Raw genomic sequence first — 15,487 nt, 5'->3', positions numbered from 1 at the left:
GGAGCTGCTGAGAGGCTTTCAGAAAATCTTTAATCATGCTTTGAAGGATTATAAAAACACAAAAATCACAGGTCTGTTTCCCCTACCCTTCAGATGCATACCTGAGGATTAAGGGCTGGAGCATTAAATACTTCCTCAGGAAAAAAAAAATGAAGGAAGTGAATTAAAACAGAACTTTCAATCAACTCATCTCAGAGACTTTATCATGACTTCCTGGCCTTTGGAGACATTTATTTCAGTTTTTTTTTTTTTTTTTTTTTTTTTAATTTCCTAAGATTCTCAGCTGAAAAATTAGCTTCTGGGTTTTTTTTTTTTATTTTTTATTTTTTTTTGGTTTTGGGTTTATTTATTTATTTATTTATTTTTTACAAAGCTAACTCACCTGATTTGTCAGAACAGCTTGAAAATGAAGTGCTAACTGGCGGGTTTTATTGAAAGGAAACCGAGTGGAACAACATATGTATTTTCTTAGGAAACTCAAAAAGCTCACAGTCATGTGGTGTTCCTTGGGGTGAATTCTTTGTTATGAATTACAATCTGCTTACTGATGAGTTGTTAATAAAGAGTAGGCCTGCCGGGCCATTATTTTTTTCCACACAGTACACACAGTTCAGTTTTCCTTTTTTTTTTTTTTTTTAAGTTTTCATTAATGCCCTGAGTGTGAATAAATCTGTTTCTAATTTGTCATTGTTTTCCCTTCATCTGGACAATAATTTATTGCCAAATCTAACACTTGTCCATTATTAACATCCCTTTACCAGGAACATGTTTCAATTTTTCTCTATTTTTATTTTCCTTATTTTCTTTTCCTCTTCTACTTTTTCTGCTGTTAAGACTAGGAGAACCAAAAAGTTACAGCATGGCGGGGATCTTGTTTATGGATGTGACAACCAAGTCTGAGCTTGAGGGATGCTGGGGGTAACTGGTGGGTACATTGCATGGAAGGAAGGGCAGCCAGCTGGAGTTGTTCGGAGCTGAGAAAATAGGCTCAGGGAAAACTAGAACCAGATGGTAACCTGAGGTGCAGGACAACTTTATTTAGCATGGCAGTCTTTATTTATTTATTTATTTTACACACACATCTGGTCACACTGGGGAGCCTCTATGCATACTCGTTATTATGCTGTTAATAGTATATTTGATTTGCCAAGGAATATTAGCAATTAAGTTCACTATGTATTCAAGTACATTCATATTTTAGTGGACCTTTGTGAGGTATGTTAGTGGTTAAGGCTTTATGTGGAAAGGGCAGAGGAACTGCTGTTTGAAGTTCTAGTGGTGTGGAAAATGTGCCCATCAATTAAGGATTTAAAGAGGCTGCACCCCCCAAGAACATGCCAAGATGTCAGTAACAAACAGCCAGTGGTGTGCTGCTGATGCATTCTTGATTTTAAAAATAGTCCAGATTGTCATGGTGCCCCCTTCATGGGCACATTCTTGATGAACCCATCTTGATTTCTCTTGGGGGTAATGAGAATGAATGTAAAGATGGGTTTGAATGCTTAACTTGTTAGCTCATGTCTACCCTGTCCATCAAAATCTAAAAAAATCTGAAATTGCTTTGTAGATAAGATACAATTTGTGATAAGAGTGATATTTTGAAAAAATTAAAACTCTTCTAATCCTTTCTTATTTAAGTACATGTTTCTTCATTCTGAGTTTTGCCTTGGTGTTAAAAGTGTACGATCACTAGAGTAAATCTCAGACTTCATCTTTGAGGTAAGTGGGCTCTTACATTATATATAGATGATTTTGCAGAGTTGTGAAGTTTACTTAACTCAGATTCTCATATATGACTAGTCTTTTCCTCACCACCAGATTCAGTTTCCCCAACCAACTTCCAAGTTTGAGCAGAGAAATGTCATCTGCTCTAAACACGGTTTGTCCTGACACTTGAATTAAGTGTCCACAGGAAGCCCATGTGTGAGAACACTGCATTAGGAGCAGGGCTTCCAGTGAGGTCATCACTGGCCTAAGAGTCCCAGACCCCACATGTAAGGAGGGATCGCATTCAAGTGGGACCTTGTAGGAAAAATGTGTTTCTCTAGGGGTATGTGAAATAGGCTGTCTCCGGCATATTATGCTGACATGAAATGTAACATTGTCTAGACAACTTGTGCCTCTCAGAAAATAAGGACATCATGATATTACACAGCAGTATAGAAGCTATTTGGGTCTGAATTTTAAGGATATGGTTTCCATTGTGGAGCTGGGTGTTAGCAAAGGATGGTGAGTAGGTCATCCATGTGCTACAGAAGATGCCACTGTCCTTTTTAAGCCAGCTTTGCCACAGCAGCATCACAGGAGGTGAGCCCTGGTTGGCTACCTCTTTGTCAGTCCAGGGTGGAATGGAAGAGAGTGAAGGAGAAACACAAAGTACTGGAGGCTTAATGCTAAAGTGTCACAGAATGTCTTGTTTTCCATCCAGGACTAGAAATAGCTACAAAAAAAACCCATTCATTCAGTAAATAGTTACTGAGGGTTACGATGTGCGAGGCCTTACTCTAACCCCAGTTGTTTTTCCCTTTGGAGATTGTAGCTGTGCATAAGCAAAACTCGTGTGACTGGTTATGAGCAACATGTCATCCTCATTTCAGGAAAGGCACTCTGTGACTTCTGGATTCTCAAGACTCCAAAGGCTAAGAAGCACAGAGCTTCAGGCTTTGGGATCAGGCTGAGTGATACGTGACAATAAACAGGTTACTTAATCTCCCTGAGCCTCGGAGTCTTACCCCAGGGCTTGTTAAACAAGAAAATGGCTGTAAAGTGCAATAAGCAGGGTGTAGGAAAACTCGCTCTTCGTGGAAAATACGAAGGTTTGGGAACTGCATCAGCTTTCCCTCTGCCGTCACGTAGCCCTTCACTGATGGATTCTTTGAGTCTAGACTTAGCGCAATGAGTCAGGCAAGGGCGCTAAAGAGTGTTGGGACCTGTCAGAACAAGAACTCATGTCCTCTAAGGTTAAAGGTTCTTTGATACCTTTCTTCTCTTTCTTTTTCCAGTTATGCTTATGTATGTGTATGTGCATGTATGTGCATGTACGTGTGGTGTGCACGCGCATGGATGAATGCTTGTCAGGTTTGTAGGCACATGTGCGTGTGTGTGCCCATGCCTGTGAAGGCCCAGGGTTGATGTCAGGAATCGTTCTCAGTCGCTCTTCGACCTTACTCATCTAGGCAATGTCTTTCCACCGAACTCAGAGCCCACCCATGTGGCCAGTCTTGCAAACCACTTTGTTCAGGGTATCTCGGGGTTCATCCTTAGAGGCTAGAATTACAGGTGGGCTGCCACACCCACCAGACATTTATGTGAGTTCTGGGGATCCGAACTCTGGTCTTCATGCTTTTGTAGCAAGCTCTTTAACTGTTGAGCCATCTCCACAGCCCATCAATGAGGTCTTGATATTAAGATAAATGAATCTGCCCTTATTTTAATTACAAGTTCTTATGAAGAAATTGAGCAGCCCGTTGTTACAGGAATACATAGATGACAGTTAAGCCCTGTATCCCTTAAAAAGACGGAACCAAAATTCTCACTCCTCAGGTAAGGCATAGAAAGAGGGGAGGCAGCCAGAAACCATGGGACTGGAGGTTCAAGTGAAGGGGGAGCCCTGTGACAGCCCTGCACCTTGAGCTAAGGGTGAACTGGTCTCACACACTTGCAGCTTAACAAGTCTCTGTTGCCTTTCAGTTCCTTTCCTGGGAGCTTACTTAAATAACCTCTGCTTTCTCACCCTAGGCAAGCCAGCTCGGAAAATCCTCTGCAGATACGATTTAGATAGATAAAAAACTAGTGCATGTGTGTTTGTGCATGTGTGTTAAACCACACTTAACTCTTCCCTTTGGTCCTGACTTTTAGTACGTAACCCCCAAACAATAGGAGCCTAGCACCTTAGCATATGATCTCTCTTGTGGATGCAATTTTATTTTTTATTTTTTTTTAGGTTGTAAAAAATAACAAATCCCGATCGATCTCTTGAGTTCAGGGTATTAAAAGTCCCACGCCTTCAGAGGGACGTTCTCCAGCCAGTCTGCCACGGATTCGTCGCCTCAAATCTTCCTGGGAGTACACTTGCTTGACAACATATATCAGATGGTGTCTGGATTCTTTACGCCACCGGGGACTCTTCAAACCCCAGAGTGCTTGTTGCATTGCTGAGTTCCCTCTGCCTGTGCCCCCTCCCCCTGGTGTGTGTGTGTGTCTCTGTGTGTGTATGTGAGTGAGTGAGTGAGAGCTTGAGATTTTACTATCTCTCAGCATCTCCAGGGGAAGTTTGGTCTTCCTGCTCTGTGTTTTTCACAAGTCTGGCTATTTTCAGCTCCCACTGTGGGTCTTTACACATTCCTGGGTCTGGATCTCAGTTGTGGATCTGTGGACAGAGTGAAACATCTGAGTACATTTCTCAGAAGGAGAAAACTGATAAAACTCCCAGCATCTCCATCACGTCTTCACCTCAGAAAGCCGTGGCCATCCTGGGCATTTCCATGTGGTTCTGAGGGGATGAGAGTCGAATGAGATGCAGGTGAGAAGATGCAGGATCTTACCGTTGAACTGAAAACACCTTCTCTTTACTATAGAGTCAGTTTAACAAGTTGACCGTTGCAGCTGGCAAAAAAAGTTGTGACCTTACTTTGAGCAAAGTTCTCAGATGGTCCACATGGAAAGGCCAGGTTCCTTCCCCTTACTACGCCAACCAATCCCTACAGCTCTCTCGTGCTTAGCAGAAACTGCTCATTTACATTTGGAACCGACAACGAAAAGAGCAGGAGGGCCAACACTTAATATCAGGAAGGGAATGTCCCAGGTCTGGGCTCAGAAGAGGGCAACATGGAAGGCTGAGCAGCATCCCTCCCACCCCATGCAAGGATGCCCATGTTCCAGTCCTGAGACTCTTACATGGCAGAAGGGCCTTTGAAGGTGTGACTAAGTTAAGTTTTCATTTGAGGAGATTCTACAGTGTGATCTGGGCCCTGGATGTAGCTAGAAAGGTGACAGTGGAAACAGAGTCTGGAATCATGCAGACAGAAGCCAAGGAATGCCCAGAGTTTTTAGTAGCTGGATGGGCAGGGGATGAGGCATGAGCCCCGCTGACCCACTTGGTCTTACTAGAGAACGGTGTTCCCCTGAGGTGGAAACTTATGTAAGGTTTTCTTCAGATGAGAAGTCCTGCTCATCTTAGGGACTTAGCTTGAATGCCAACTCCTCTGGTCTGTGTTGGAGAACTCTTTCACCCTGGTCTTGTCTTCTTTGAAATGCTTCATAGAAACAACTGAGTCTTTCCCCCTTCTAGACTCTAGCAGCACCTGGGTTTTGTTTCCAAGTCTTTAGTGTCTAAAACATTAAACAGGATTCCTGGTAAATATTTATTGTATGAAGGAAGAACCAACCCCTACCAGCATAGATGACACCTCCGCACCTGTCACCACACTGGCCAAACCCTAGGCATGGTTAACTTTGTCTCAAAGCTTCCTGTTTTGGGCTTGGCTAGTTAGGGGACTTCTAATTCTCACCATGGGCCAGATTCTTTCTCAAGGCCTGCCTGGCCTTACACCATAAATAAGTGCCAGCCTGAACCTGTGACTGTTGGCTTTCCTCTTTGTCACCAGTGTGGAGGGGTGCTGTGGCTGAAGATACCATCATGCCAGCTATGAATCAAAGACTTTGTGAGGAGGGAGAAAAGGCAAGGTGCTGCTGCCTGGAGTTACGGCGTGGAAATCTGAAGAGCTGAGGCAGGAACTGGATTCATTACCTTCAGAGGGCTTTCCAGAAAAGGAATTTTGTGCTGCATCCCCAGGATTACGAAGATATGAATTTCTATATATCATGTTTTCTTTTGGCTGTATGACCTGAACTGAGCTTTCATTTCCCTGTCCTTGAAAGAAGAGAATGGGGAGGGTTAATACCCAATAAAGCTTCATTTTCAGGGAACTGTTTTAGAAAGAAAGTGAAATTGAATTAATAAAGACTTTTTATTGGACTGGGGGTGCAGCTTGGTGGTAAAGTCCTTGTCCAGCCTGTGTGAAGCCCTAAGTTTAATGCCCAGAACTAGGAAGAAAATTCTTCCCATTATAGGCTATTTTGTGTTTTCCTCTAAATTCACATGCTGAGATCCTAATTCTTAGAACCCCAGAAAGTGATTAAATTTGAAGGACAGGGTTGTTGAATGCCGTGCTCTAGGTTAAATGAGGTCACCAGGGTGAGCTAACCCTGCACAAGTGAGCTCACAAGGGACTTAGACACAGGCAGACCAAGGAAGGGTGGTATGATGACAGGGACAGAAGATGGCCACTGCTGAGCCAGGCTTGGAGCCACAGCAGAAGCCAGCCTTGCCGGTACCTGGGTCTGTGACTTCCGACCACCAGGGCTGTAGGAAGTGAGTCTCTCCTGTGTAAGCCACCAGTCTGTGATATTTTGTTGCGCTGCCCTAGAACCAATATATTCTTCTTGAGAAAACAACAGCAAGAGTGCAAAGATGTTTGCAGCGATGTTTCCTTAGAGGCCCTCTTTCCCGGGGCTGCATTGTACAGATAGACTATAAATGTGCTAACATTTCTTAAAAGAGTTCTTTTCTTCTAAAGAGGTCTAATATGTTCCTCCCACCTCCCCTCATCTTCCTACCACAAAACTGTCCCCTTGGTTCACTAATGAGATTATTTCTTCACAGTTAGTAGGAAAGTAGGTTTAGGCATAGCACAGACAAATGGTCATCTGTTACCAGGAAAATAACTCAAACTAATCAATTCTCTGAGTGTGTCGTGGGGTTAAAAACTGGTTTACTAGAAATGCATTATTTACTTGAACTGTGTCTCTAGTAATTGTTCTCTCAAGTGGGTCCTGCTCAGGGTTGCTGGCCATGTGTTTTCTCTCACAGTTCAGGAGTGTGGCAAGTTTCCACATTGAAAATGCTAAGATTATTTGTAGTCTGGTTGCTTTTTCTTCGCTGGGAGAAACTCACAGAACATAGATTTTATAGAACCCACATTCCACTTCAAGCCTGCATGTCAAAAGCCATTTTACATTGGCTTACAAGTTTGTTTCAAATATGCCCAGGGGAGCACTCAGGATGGACTTCTGTCTCATGTGGCCTGAGCTCATGAAGCTTCCACCATCATCTGTGGCCAGTTCTGCTTCCTTCTCAGGTCAGGGCTTCCATGGTCTCAGTGAGAATGCAGGGATATGGTGGAACTGCAAGGTGCTAAAATGCTTCTTCCTGCCAGTGTTGAGTCAGTATTTTTGTCCACTGTTGATGGTATTACAAAATAACACAGACATGGCAAATGATAAGTAATAGAAATTTATTTACCTCATAATTCTGGAGGCTGGGAAATCAAGATCATGGAGCAGCATCTTGTGAGGCCCTTCATGATGCATTATGATATGATGCAAGGCCAAGAAAGGATGTGCAAGATAATGACCTAGGTAAGGGGGAGCCCCCTCCTGCAGTAACTCACCCACTCCCACACAGTAATGGCATTAATCTATTCTTCTGGTCTCACTAAGGGTTCCCATCTTAATGCTGTGATAACGGCAGGTGCATTTAGACATGGGCTTTGGAGGGGGAATTCCAACTGTAGCAGTATCTAGACCCTTCCTGTGTTGCTTGGCATCATGGATTCATCCTGTTGTCTTGAGTTTGTGAGCAGAGGGCAGGTTGCTTCAATCTGTTAGGGTTGAAGGAGGGATAGATGAGTAATTACAAGAGCAAAAAGAGAATAGAAATAATGTATCTGGGGCAGAACCTGAGCCAGGAGAAAGGATCCAAATTAGAAGCTTTTTATGAGAGGTTTAGCCATTTCCCTGAGAGGAGCCTGATTCTTAGAATGGGATCCTTACATAAGACTTTAACATTCCCAGGGAAAAACTATAGGGGAATGAATGAGAAAGCAAGATTTGGAGGAAGAAAGCAAGTAGGGAGTGTGATATTAAGCAGGGTCCTATGAGAAAATTACACACTAGTTAAAGATTTCTGGCTAACAATTTGTCCACACTCAGTGGCTCCAAACAACAATAAACATTTATTGTGCTCAACTGAGCCAGAATTTCATGAATGTCATGGCCATGTTGGTGGCCTCTCACAGGTTACAGTCACGATGTCAAGGGGAAACAAAAGTGTCAGCTGGGACTTGGTCATCATCCCAAGACTCTCCTTTCCCAAGACTACTCACTCACATGGCTGGAGAGTTCTTGCTGGCTACAGACAGGAGACCCCCCAGATTCCACTCCCACCCCATGGGCATGTCTCATGATGGCTTGAATCCTTGTGATACAGTATCCAGGTTGCCTCAGAGTGTGGAGACCAAGAGAGTGAGCCAGGCAGATAAAGCCCTTCTTTATGCGTTCAAGCACCAGACATCACAAAACCATCACCTCCCCATCTACTCATCAGTTTCACCCTACATTTTGGGAAAAGAGCGTTAGGATCTACTATTTTAGGAAAGGGGTTTCAGAGGTTATGGACATATTTTTAACATTTTTACACTAACTTTGGCTCCATGCACCTCAAAGACAATACAGTGTACTATAGCAGCTTTGGTGGGGGGCAAGGACCCGGACTCCCCGGACTCTCACACTTACCTGTCATAACTAACAGCTGCCTGGGGCAGAAGGGATAAGTTCCCAAGCTCTTTGACGTGTAAGAAAACCAGGGTGATAGACTTCAGGGAGACCATAGACAGGGAGGCACTGTACCCAGACACAGGTAAGAGATCCCAGGGGAAACAAGGGGAAGCACTGACTGGGTGTGCTAGGCTGCATAGTAAACATGCCCTATCCCCCAATCACAGAGTGGTTATTCTGCTGTTACATCCAAAGCAGGATTCAGTCCCATGGCTCCTTGCTGCTTGGAGTGGGGTAGTAAGTGAAGCAGCAGGACTTGGAGTTCCCTAACCTCTGTTACAGGGGTCACTAGCTTCTAGAAGTCTCCTCTACCATCCTCTTCATGTTTCATCTCCTAATAACACGCATTGCTGTATCAAAGAGCCAGGCATAGACAGCTGAAGGATAGACACTGAAACCAAATAACAGAAGCAGGCAGGTGCTGACCTCAAAAGAAAAAACAAAAACAAACAAACAAACAAAAAAAACAAGGAAGGAGCTGTCTGCACACCCAGGTTTATTAATAACACTCTGTGCTTCGATGAGGCTTCATCTGAGATTTGAAGAGCTCTGCTGCCTCTGAAGTCAGCTAGGGAGTTATTTTCTTGGGTAGAATTTTTAAATCCAACAGGTATTCTGAGTGGTTGGTGTTTTGAGTGTTTTGCTCCTTCTGGATTGTTCTTAAGGGAAGGATGATCTTGATTTATAAGTCATATGGAGTTTTTTTTTTAATTCAGTTATTTCTTAAAACAATAGCGCACAGCGTCATTTGCTGCTTCATAGATAGTTCATAAAGTTATGCAAGTAAGTGATAGGATGTTTCTGTTCCGTAGAGAGAGCATGTCTAAAGAGCCACTGGGCTTGGTTTTCTAGCTACCTGCTAATCCTTTTGCCTGAGTGGGGTGGCAGCTGACCAGTTGCAGAGGTCTGTTCTGCTCTTTCTCTGCCATGAACAGCCAGTGAGGAAACCGGGCCCTGGCCACAGGCAAACACCAGCATCTGTCACTGCCCCTTGGCTGGTGGTGTCTGAGTTGTTGAGCTTCTAGACCTTTGAGATTCTTCACTAGGAGAGACAGACCCCATCTCGACACTGAACCAGAACCTAGTCTCCCCTTGTCCCAGGTAGTGTCTACTAATGCTATCCATTAATGTAGGTAGTGTAAGTTTCCTGTGATGACTTGGCTACCTGCATGGAAGCTGGATGGATGAGGGGGACAGATGGGAGGCCATTTTTGTTCAGTTGTCACATCTCTTCATCTCTTCCTACATATGCAGAATGTGTTTTGTCCACTCAGCCTTCACCAATCATTTCATCTGAGTCTTGATCTCTCTCTCTCTTACACACACACACACACATACACACACACACAATCACTACACACACACACACACACATCACTACACACACACTATACACACACACACACACACACACACACACACACACACTATATTCACACACATCCACTCCCTAAACATAAAAGAAGGAAGAGTTTGCTGCTAGGACTGGGACCACGGTGACACTCTTGTCCTGGACAGAAGGGGCCAGGGGTTCATTGGTTGTGTCCTGCAGCCACCTGCCATGTTTCTCCAAGCTCAGCATGAGACCCACTGCCTGCCTGCAGCCGTTATGACAAGGGATGTGTTTGCAGCTGTGGAGATACTGCCTGCTGAGGTATAGACACTCTGGACCGATGGTCTTCTTCTGGTTTGTGTTTTCTGTTTCTTCCCCTGCCCCCCCCCCTTTTTTTTTTGAGGTTAGGAAGTCAGGAGTTTTCCTTTCCTGGAATTTCACAAGCATTTTAGATTACCAACTTTTCCCACTAGGTGGAAGCACAGAGTGAATCACACTGGTGAGTTCTACCAGGGGGCTGCTAGTTAACACCAGTGTCCAAGCATGTTCTGACTTTCTTTTTCCTTTGAGAAAAGACCATCATGGGTCTGTGTGCTTGTGGCCTGTTTCAGCAGTGGGATGGCTTCCTCCTAAATGGCCATTTCCATTCACAAGAAGTGGGATGACTTCTGCCCCAGATTTATTTTGGAAAGGGGGAGGGTATAATTCCCTTTGGTACGTGGCATTTTTTTCCTTTATACAGGCTGGAGGCTGGAGGGAGGGAGTGCTTTTCTCTTGTGGAGAGAGATGTCCCCTTCTCTTAGTGGATTTGGAGTCTCAGGGCCTGGCAACATCTGCCAAGCAAAACAAGACACTAACGGTGAATGGCAGCCAAGGTGTCACCCGTGTGTCTGTCCTGATGACTCTCAGTTCTAGCGTACTTCCGAAGAGCGGTTTGCATTGAACGACAGCTGATCAGCACTGCAGGGCAAGTTTTGAAACCCCAAGTGTTATCAGGTGCTGTGGATATCGTTCTATATAAATAAAACACTGATGGCCAGTGACCAGGCAGGAAGTAGGTGGCCAGGCAGGAAGTAGGTAGGACAAGGAGAGAGGAGAATTCTGGGAAGTGGAAGGCTGAGGGAGAGACACTGCAGCCACCGCCAGGACAAGCAGTCATGTAAAGACTCTGGTAAGCCACCAGCCACGTGGCAAGGTATAGATTTATAAAAATGGGTTAATTTAAGATAAAAGAACAGTTAGCAAGAAGCCTGCCACGGCCATACAGTTTATAAGTGATATAAGCGTCTGAGTGATTATTTTATACGTGGATTGTGGGACTGCGGGGCTTGGGGAACCTGGAGAGAAGCCCTCCAGCAACAATCAGGTCCCTAATTGATCCCTCACAGCTGTGGTTCTAGGTGCCCTTCCATTTCTGAAGCCTTCTCCCATCCCTTCTAACCCAGCTCCCCACAGTGTGCTGAACAGATGGAGCTGTAGGGTCTCAGCTGTGTTCACTGTTGTGATTTCAACACCCACTTTGTCTTCAGCCTCCTACACTCAGGGTCCAGGACCCCTGCCCAGTGACCCAGTGAGGATACAGCAGTTCCTTCAAGTAAAGGCACCAGCCACCCCCAGTTCTCACCCCTGTATCTGCCCTCTCCCCCTTTCCTCACTCCTTCACCAACCCCATCATCCAGAAATCATCTGTTCCCATGTGGACACATTACTCTTCCTGGATTCTCCTCTTCTAGTTTGCTTTGTGGCACCTGTCTTGCCTGAGAGGCATACTGAGAACTTCACCTGTGCCACCTCCCCAGACTCTCCTGAAGTCCCTGTCATGCCTCTTAGGTGTCACATTCAGCTTCTTTCCCAGTTTTTTTTTTAATGCCTGCCAAGCTCCAATTCCACTCTCAAGGACATTTTCATATCTGTATAGCACATGAGGGTGCCGTATCCACTGAACAGTAGATATGGAATATCTAACACCATCTCATCTCCTCGGTGGGTCACAGAACCTCTTTGCATGTGTCAGTTTTGAATGTTGTATCTGTCACTGATGCAGAAACCTTTGTGTCGTCTGCTCTTCTGACACCGCCCCCAACCAGTGCTGCACTGTCAGCTGTCAGTAGTTCCATCCATCTCCTTTTTACTTTCCCTTCATAACATGGGGCTATACTTTACAAGAGGGACATTTTTCTTTGTAATAGGAAGGAGAGGATAGGCATTTCTTGCCAGCTGTGAGTAACATTTGCAGTTCTGTTTCAGTGTGATACAGACAGTGTGTTCAGAGACAACGGACCTTTGAAGTCATGCTCATCAATAAGAACCATGAGGTGACTTGTCTCAACCAAGACCCAACCCCAGTACTTCTTTTGAAGCACTGATTCATTGAGAAAATGCCATGAAAAGCGAAATCCCAGACCATGAGGCAACCACTTCTCTTCTACCTCCTCTACTTACTCCCAGAGTGAAGGAAGGGCTAATGTTGAAGCAGAAAGGAAGAAACAGAGCCCAGGGATGGCAAATGTGTCAATGTTGTAAGAGCCTTTCCATAAGGAAGTACATTGAATTTCCTTTGGTAGAATGTTACCTACCCCCACCCCACCCTGACAGACTGGGTAGACATGGCTTCATCTTCACCACACCTGCCCCCAAGTGAGCCTGGTCAGTCTAACTCAATATGTGCATCCAATTCTCTGAGAGACTTATTGCCAGATGGACCATTACATGGGCAGTGTACGGAAGTCAAAACTTTTACTGGAACTGCTGAGTACTGGCCATCATCCGTGGCACTCATGGTGGAAAACTGACCAAACACCCAAACACCGTGCCAAAAAGAGAAGGCAGAAAGGCAAAGGGGAATTCACATCCTTTGGGGTCCTGGATAAAGTCTGGCCTGAAACCAATATTATCTTTAAATATTTTTATGTATATGTAAAATCAATAGGCATGATGGTGCATGCTGGTGCACACCTATAATCTCAGCCCTTGGAAAGTAGACAGGAGGATTGGGAACTCAAGGGTATCCTTAGGTACACAGTAAATTCAAGACCAGCCTGAGCTATATTAGACTACTGTTTTAGTCAATGTTCTATTGCTGTGAAGAGACACCATGATCATGCCAACTCTCATAAAATAAAATATTTGATTAGGATCTTACAGTTTCAGAGGTTCAGTCCATTCTCATCATGGCAAGAAGCATGGTGGCATGCAGGTAGACATGGTGCTGGAGAGGATGCTGAGAGTTCTACATTCAGATCCACAGGCAGCAGGAAGAGAGAGAGACTGGGCCTGGCTTGGGTTTTTGAAAACCTCAAAGTTACCTTACTTCCTCCAACAAGGCCATACCTCCTAGTCCTTTCAAACATAGTACTCCTCCCTAGTGACCAAGCTTTCAAATCTATGGGCCTATGGGTCAGTCTCATTCAAATCACCATACTCACTAAACAAATAAATAAATAAATAAATAAATAAATAAATAAATATCAGAAATTCATCAGTTTAAATGAAAAGTTGTGATCCACATTCTAAAGATTCTTAATTGATACACCCTGGGAAGGGTAAAATTTTTTAAAAATGAAAGCATATATGATGAGAAAAATATATGATAAGAAAAAGATTAAAAGGAGAAAGCAAAATGATCAACCTTTTCCCTACTAATTTCTTTTCTGGTCAGGGACCCCAACCTCAGTTCCACCCTCCTCCAAGGCTGTTTGTCAAGGTGAAGAAGCAACCCCATGGGATCTTTCTAGAACTGGGAGGAGATAGCTCAGATTTCAGTTTGAGAACTCTGATTTCAAGCTGCCTCTGTGATTCCTGGAGATGGTTATTAGTCAATGGGGAGAGCAGCTGAGGGAGAATGAAGAGTTGAATGGTGGAAAGGTCACTGTTGGCAAGGGGAGAGGGCAATGTATGGTCTGATCTGGTGAATAAGGGCATGGCTTAGGAGGATGGGGTCAAAATAAAGTTTTCCCAGTAGGTGAGGTGATATGAACAGGATGGCGGGGGGTGAGATGAGGGATGACATGGAAACTCTTAAGTTTCACAACTGGGAAGTTAGGTTCAGTCTGAGATCAGCATGTTCACTTGTTAAAAGCTCCCAAAGTGTGCATAGGAAGACAGTAGAGAGCATAGAAAAGCAGTAGGGATATGCTCTATCAGGAGACTCATCAGCTATTCTCCATACTTTGTGCCAAAGGTGATATTATGCGATAATTCTTCTATTTTCTTTCTGGTGGTCTTCCACAGAAGCACTTTAAGAATGATATAGCAGTTTGCATTCTATTTATAATATGCTGAGAGTTGGACCACATGTTTTCTGAAGCCATAAGAATGCTGCTGAATCCATTGCTGTTGAGTGTGTATTTAGAACACATGAGGACTGTTTTGTAGCTCTCTATGCTGATTTTACAACACACAGGTTTTATCTCTCCCTTACCTCTTGGATATTAAGAAAAAAGCGTGCCTTCTGTACATATAGTTGTGCTGTGCACCTGACATCCATTTGTTGTAACTCCATGGTAGTCACTAGGGCATTTTGCCAGATATTTCTGACTTCCAGGCACATGGGAGAATTATACTTTCCCTCTTCCTTGGAACCATGATATGGCCATGTAACTGGTTTGGGCTAATGAGATACAAGGGGACATGATGTTGTAGATTCCATAAAGCCCAGGATGCCATTCATATGCTTTATTTTTCATCTCTGTAACATGTGTGGTGATAGATCCCAGCTTCAGTTGTTGGAGTCTCCAAGTGATTGATGAGAATCCCACTTCACCTAACTCCTGTGTGCACATGGCCTTAGCAAGAAGTATGCCTCTGTTGCTTTAGTATTTTAGAATTCTGGGACAGTTGTCCCAACAATAGAGGCTAATTCATTCAAACTTACATAAAACTAAAAATATTACAGTAATTATATTTGCAATTAGGGAGAATAAAATATGTGCCTTAATCTCTAAGACTTCAACATTTTGAAAAATGATGAAGAAAACAGAGAAGATACTTAAATATTAATCTTAAAAAGTAAAATATTTTATAGTTCAGTCTTCATTTTTTAACTCTGATATATTTTGCTAATGTCATATAATATATATGAATATATTTGCAATTTTTATGTACTTATAGTTTATTGGACACACTTGGAGGGTTTCTTTGTTACCTAGGACTTTTGACAAATACTGCAAGTTTACATTAGTCTTCACTGTCTTAATGCATATGCAAAGTCAAAATAATTTTGATTGAATTAGGTTTTTTTTTACAGCAAGTTACAGAAAAACTCAACTCAAATTAGCTAAAATGAACTTTAATGTTTTGTGTCTGTAGAAGCTGAGGCCAAGGGTTGATGGATGCAGTAGCTCAAGGTTATCATCAAGGGTCCAGATTTTCCATTCCCCTTAATTACACTCTTTGGTGCTGATTTTCTTCTCAGGTGTATCGTGAGAAGGCTACAGCACCTCCAGGGACTATGTCTTTCACTGTGCTCACAGTTAGAGGCCAAATGGCTTTCTTTCCATGTCTCTTGGGAGAGAGACATCTCTCTTCCCAAAGCTCCCA

The sequence above is a fragment of the Peromyscus leucopus genome, chromosome 7 (genome assembly GCF_004664715.2).
Source record: "Peromyscus leucopus breed LL Stock chromosome 7, UCI_PerLeu_2.1, whole genome shotgun sequence".
Lineage (NCBI taxonomy): Eukaryota > Metazoa > Chordata > Mammalia > Rodentia > Cricetidae > Peromyscus > Peromyscus leucopus.
This window is presented reverse-complemented; position numbering follows the sequence as displayed.